The following is a 6,873-nucleotide window of genomic DNA, read 5'->3' as shown; positions in this document are numbered from 1 at the left end:
GCTGGTTTGCCCACGAGAATGTGCACACACACACACACACACACACACACACACACACACACACACACACACACACACACACACACACACACACACACACACACACACACACACTGGTCAGAGGTCTGTGGTTAGAGGCTTGTTGTAGTCAAACAGCATGATGAAGTGTGTGGAGGCTGAAGAGAAAGAAAAGCACTTCCTGGGCAGCGACGTGTGACGGGAGATATCAGAGAATCGGTGCAGGGTCAACCACTTCTGACAACCACCACACCTCTTGACATCCACCCGAGACCCTGGGAGTTGTGATGAGCGCATATGGGTCAGTGGAGACTTGAGATACATGGACTCATCACTCAAAGAGTGTATGACCGGCATTTATCTTTTGTGTGTGCGAGCCCTTTTATCTCTCTCTTTGCTTGTGTGCATGCTATCTGATTTCTCCAGAAGCAGCACGGGCTACCCAGGTGGTCCCGAGTCATGAGGAGAAGAGTCAGTGCATTCAGACAGTAAGCAGGTAACCCAAACCTTCACACCCCCTGCCTGCAGCTGCTTGGTCTCCTCCCTCAGGAACCCGGGCTTCTTTTACACGCTCGGCCCTTTGTTCCCCTCCCTGCAAAACATTAACACTACAATGACCTCTACAGAGAAACTCGAGTCCATAAAAACCTAATGGAGTAGGATGAAGGAGACAGGAGGAAATGGCTGCTGAACAGAAAAAAGATGCAAAACTTAATCTATATTCGACAAAATGAACCTTCATCATCTGTATCCCTCTATCAGTGGTGAGGCGAGGGGGTAGAGAGGAGGGGACAGTCTTGGTGTGGTAATAATGGTCTGTCATTTTTCATCAACATTCCTGACAATGCATGACCCAGACTGGAGCCAGAACACACACTTGGGGAGGTGACACAGTGCACAGAAATACAGCACTTGGGTCAGAGGGTCGAAGTGAGCCTGCATTTGTATGTGGTGATGTGTGTGTGTGGCTGGGTGGGTGTTTTGGGTGGAGGGTATTGCCCTCAATATCATATCTGGGAGGTTTCAAAAAAAGAGCAGACTGAGGATGGAGATCTTTTATGCCATCAGGGTGTATTTCTTGAGAGAAAGTCAAGCACACGAGCCCTCGAGTTGAGGTCCTCCTGGAGATGATGGCCACGCCACACAAACCCCCACGCCCGAACCTTACTCTTAGCCCCCTTCTCAAATTAGATCCCAGGTCTAATCAGAGACAGCTTGGCGTTGTGGGTGGAAACTAGCCACAAACCTCATCTTCGAATGACTGTTGGTTACTGTTAGAGGCCCCCCTGTTCTGTTGACAGGGCAGGATGTAGCACTATACGAGGCGCTCTCAATTCTCTTGACCACACAATGGAAAATGAGAGAGAGACCACACAACAATGAGTGATTTTCAACACAGCGGCTATCCAAAACCCAGATTCAAAGTGAAAAACATACCAGAATAACGCCAACCAAATTCAGTGCTGCTCAGTGTAATAGCTTTCTTTCTCTTGAATGGCAGGTGAGGACATTAAACAACAAAGAGAAGAAAAAAAGAAAAGGTAGTCTAGCTTTTTCCAAGAATAAAAAAAAAAGTTTAAAATGGCCTTGCACTTTTGAATGCGCAATGTTTTCTAGCTCAAGCTGAGGGAATCATGAGGAGTATGTAACTGGTGACAATACAAAAAAAAAAAATAGCAATATTAAGCACACATGACATTAAATGTATTTGCTTGTATAGTTTTAAGAAGGTGAAGAGTGGCTGATCTCTCCCTTAGTGATAAGATACAGAGTTCATCATCTGGGGGTGACTCAGAGCAGAGCTGGTACTCATCTACACCTAAAGCAGGGGTCGGCAACCTGGGGCTCCGGAGCGGCTCTTATAGTGCGGCTCCGCGTGGTTTGGGAAAATAAATTAGAAGTATTTAGCTGAAGTGTAATTTATTTATGTTAGTTCTTTTTTTAACTTGTAGTTCTAAATTGGAAGATTATTGTCATATTGAAATACAAAAATACAATTATATTCTATTATTTTTTTCATCGCTCAAAATAAGCGTCAGACTCGCGGAAGCCGATATACCCGCCGAAACGCCATGCATGTATCGAGACTTTCGACCCCAGGTAGGCCAATTATGGACCTTTGGATCCACATTATGTCAGCAGCTATTCTCCACTGTGAACTATGTTAAAAACAAACACCGCTCACGCCTCACAGCTGACAGCTTACAGTCCTGCGTAAAGATGAAAGAGACTTTGTACAGCCCCAATTTGCAGATGATGTGCGCAGAGGTTCAGGAGCAGAAGTCCCATTGTAAACATACCACGGCAGACCCGACGATGTTTCCATGAACACGCTTTTCAGCATCTCTTTATAGACCACTTTTCACACACAGTTGCTGTACGCATACAGCCGACACATACCAACACAACAGCATAGAGAGCACAGACGTAAAGGCGGCGAGGCCTGATTGCGGGTGCTGCTCAGGTGCATCGCCTCCCCTGCAGCGGTGCTGCAGACCACACCCCGCCACACACATTAAACAGGTAAAATACATATTTAGGCAGAATTTTGCAAATATCTATTTTTCATCTTTTAGCAGCATAGTGCTTTTTTTCCAATTATTTTTTAAAGTCAGGTCAAGGCTCCAAAAGCCCAAAGGCGATATAAGGGTGGCGGCTCACAACAGTTGTTGTTTGCTGGATCATTTTAGTTCAGCTGGGTGTCTTTCCTTTGGTTATATTTCTTTAAGAGTTCAAAATGTGTTAATTACATAAATAAAATGTAATTTTCTCATTAGCACTTCAAGGATTTCATAAGCAACACACCTTAGTTGTTCACACAAAGCATAAAGGTAAAAAACAATATATACAGTGTTATCTTCATTTTAAATGTCAAAAAGTATTTGCGGCTCCCAGTGTTTTCGTTTGCGTGGAAACCGGGTCCAATTGGCTCTTTGGATGTGAAAGGTTGCAGACCCCTGATACCGTTTTGGTGAATCTGACAAGGACGTGTCCGAGATGACTCCAGGCATGTCCTTCAGGAGCGAGGCCCCGGGGCAAATCAAGGACACAGTGGAGAGATATTATCTCTCTCGGCTGACTTGGGAACACCTCTGGTGGTGATCAGTTAAGCCTCTTTTCCACTAGTACCTACTTGGCTCAGCTCGACTCGACTTGATTCAATTTGGAAGGTTTTCCATTTGGTGGTAGTACTTGGTACCAGGTACTATTTTAGTACCTGCTCGGTCGGGGAACCAAGCCAACTGAGTCGACCCAAAAATGTGGTGTCAACACACTGCATGCCACCGATTAGGCAGTTAATTACGTCACTTGATGAGTCACGCGAGCAACTTCTTCACAACAACCAAGACCACAATTTTTATAACCTGGCAATGAGGGAAATGGCTGCACAAAACACAACACACAAAAAAACCCTGTCTCACAAAAAGCTGTGGACCGAGCACCAGGTATACCATCGTCTCCATGTCCTCCATTGTTTTGGTGTGTTTGTGTTGGATACAAAGGACATCCAAGACTTTTGGACGCGTAGCTATAACAACCACCACACACATCAAGGTTGGTACTCAATTGTAATGGAAAAACAACATAAAACTGAGGAGAGTGGACTCAAGTTGAGTTGAGTTCAGCCAGATAGGTAGCTTGTCTGCTTTTCTGCTTAGACTGCTGCCCCTGTAACCTGGACCTGGACAAAGGGCAGATGGGTGGGGATGAACATTAAATGTGCTCCATGTCATTGTGCTATTGTAGGCCACAACACAACTCACTGAAATATAATGTTTTTCAACCACCCAAACACAATCTTCATTCAGTGCAGACTGTCTCCATCAGATTAGGTTCCCTTTGATCTTCCTCAAAATAAAATTCAGTTTGTAAGGTCTTCATTGAGATAGAGTAGAAGACATCCATTGCGCTTGTGTAGACCTGTGTAGATGCACAACTGCACGTCATCTGAACTAAATTTGTAAAAAATAGCACCAGCATTTTCAGAGGTCCAGATGTGCCCAAGGAGTCCACTTCCAAGAGGAGGTTGGCCAAACTTAAACCAAAGTAGGGACTCTGATTCTTATGGGTGGAGTTGCAGAGCTTTTTCACTGCACCTCATATATGTCCTTTCCCTTCCATTTTGGGTCCATTCACAGGTCAACAGGCAGACCAACATGTGTGGAAGAACTGAACTCTGAACCTCCTAACAATGAGGCAAGCTTCTTACCTTATCTCGCAGGGTGAGCTCATCCATCCATCCGTCCACCCAATCCCCTGGAGAACAGTCGTGTTGACCAATTTTTAATTACAATCTTATTCTTCTCATCAAAATCTATAGTAGCAAATATGTGACCTCGGAAGACTTTGCAGATGTTGACGTTTGCACTAAATTAGACAGCAATCAGCCAACAATGAGGCCTCCTAAGCCGCTGGGATGAAACACAGAAAAAGAAAGCAGTGGTGAATTTCTGGCAGCCTCCCCTTTGGCAAGCCTTCATGATTATCACTTTGTGTGGAAGCATTCATTTTGCTCTCAATTGCAAGACAAGAAAAAAGTCAGTTCCCCTTATTACACTGGTAATGATAGATTGCTCTGGCAGAAAGCACATGTCTGGCCAGCCGACCTGTTGCTTTACTACCTACACCACTGATGCCAGAGCAAATGGGTCCTTATTTAAGTCTTGTCAAGGGTAAAATTGGGGCCTTAGCTAGTCATTACAACAGTGGCACATAGTCTAATTTGGGTCATGCTGCGGTGGCTTAAAAGCAGTGTGAGCACAGTTTTTACTGCTCCCCATGTGTCATAGTGAAAATGAAACAAATGTGCTTATTTTACATCAGTGACAAATGGAAATCTGTAATAGCAAGCATTCCATCCCTAAGGATGTTTTTCTACTCCCGACCAATAAACATTAAGAAACGAAGCACTCCCACCAGTCAGACTGTTCGCGATGGATGTGGATATTTTCACAAGAATAAATGAATGAACAATAGCTTAATGTAGACATGACAAACATTCAGCGGAGTTTCCTCATCCCCCCCCCCTCAAAGTCACATCTGCTAGAGATTAAATTGTGGTGTTAAAATCACCTCAACCACATGATGTAGTATCAACTAAGCAAATGTTACCATCTCAATTCTTTTTCCATTAATAAAGACTTCATCTAAAGCCGGCCTCTTTCTCCGGAGTTAAATTATTAATGTTGAGTGCTCATTACAGCTGTTCAAACACTAAATAGCCAAATGACCCGCGCTCTAAGAAAACACAGTGATCTCTTCTGGCAGCGTGTACAGAATAATGTGAAGTAGACCATAATAACGTTTATCATATGTCATAGGACGTGGAGGGCCTGCCAAGAGAGGCCTTCAAACTCAAACACTGCGCATGAATGTTTGTGTGTATGACACAAACCAAAACAGGCAGCTGTTAACACCAGGCCGATGAAGAGGAGCGGGCCCAGTGACTGAGGCCCTCCTCAATGTGCTTGTTTCATCTGTTGAGGAGGTCCAGAGATCAGAGGGGCAGAGAGAGGGGGGAAGTCTCTTATGGAGCCGATGTCAAGGGCCAAAAATAGCGGAATAGCTCTTTTCTCTGTTTCTCTCCCTCTGTGACTCATCTGGAGTGTGGTAATTAGCAAGAGACGGTTCGCCACCATCGTGGCTGGAATCACACAGACCATGGCAGTGACAAGGCCCAAAACAAACGCTCCTTAAAGAGGGGCAGGGTTGCAGGGCAGCCGAGGTGGGGGTTTAGAAGGGAGAGAAGGAGCGAGGAACGAGAGGATGTGTCACACTTGGAACCAACTGGTATTACCAAATCCTTCCACGGAGCAGGAGGAAGCAAGAAGGAGGGAGGAGGAAACCAGGATGACAAGAGGTGAGCCAGAGAGAAGAAAAAAAAGACGAGACGAACAAGAGCTGTCTCATTGCTGGATGGCCATCTGCACCGCATTTTCCCCCTGGATTTTCCAATTATAACTGAAGTGAATTAAAAGTTCAACTCCCTCCTCTTCTCTCTATCTTCCATAAATGTTCTCTCCACAGCATGTAGTAATGGAGGTCTATTCAGCAGCTAACCCAGGAGCTATACCACAAAAAATCCACACTCAACTATAATTGGCTCACTAGACCCCTGGGCATTAAATTACACCCCTCGCACATCAATTGATTCACCTCCATTTTCTCTGCAAACAAAATGGTTCGTTCACATATCAGCACAGACCCCGCTGAGCAAATAAATGTCTTCATCATTGCTGTGCTGTATGTTTTGGGTCAATGTTTTCTTTGCATTTTGAGTCATATTGATTTATGTCTGGGCCTCATAGTCTGAATGTGTGTGCGATAGAAAAACAGAGAGATAGGGAAGACAAGCATACAAAGCAAGCATTTGTCTATGTGCACAAATGTGCACAAAGGCAAAAGATGCAATAAGCCTCTTACCTTATGTAGGGCGGCATATAAAAACCACACAATATGTTTTGTGGGAGGGATTATTGGGATCAAAGACAGAGGCAGATATGAGTTTCTGTTCCTGGCTAGTCGAGGAGGGGGGTTGTCATACCAGACATGGTGAGCACATACATTTCCTTGGGCCCTGGGCGTGTGCTTAGGTTCTCCTGGGTGGACTCATTACTCACTGTGAGCACTGGGGTTGACGGAGAAGCCTGTGTCACACCCACTACGCACTGACCGTTGTGTAATCCCTCCTGGGGTTTTGGAATGGGCTTGTAATGATGACTAGTTTGATATGGTTTCACTCTCTGTTTCACGCAGAGACAACTGGGAGACAGTCCTGCAGACACAGACAAGAACCTGCTGTGGTGTAAGCGATACTACCCTGCGAGAGCTTCTGTCCATAGCAGGGAGCACTTA

Source organism: Rhamphochromis longiceps, linkage group LG6, assembly GCF_057381845.1.
Source record: "Rhamphochromis longiceps isolate RC_006_pf linkage group LG6, R_longiceps_female_GT1.1, whole genome shotgun sequence".
Taxonomy (NCBI): domain Eukaryota; kingdom Metazoa; phylum Chordata; class Actinopteri; order Cichliformes; family Cichlidae; genus Rhamphochromis; species Rhamphochromis longiceps.
Note: the sequence above shows the minus strand (reverse complement) of the source record.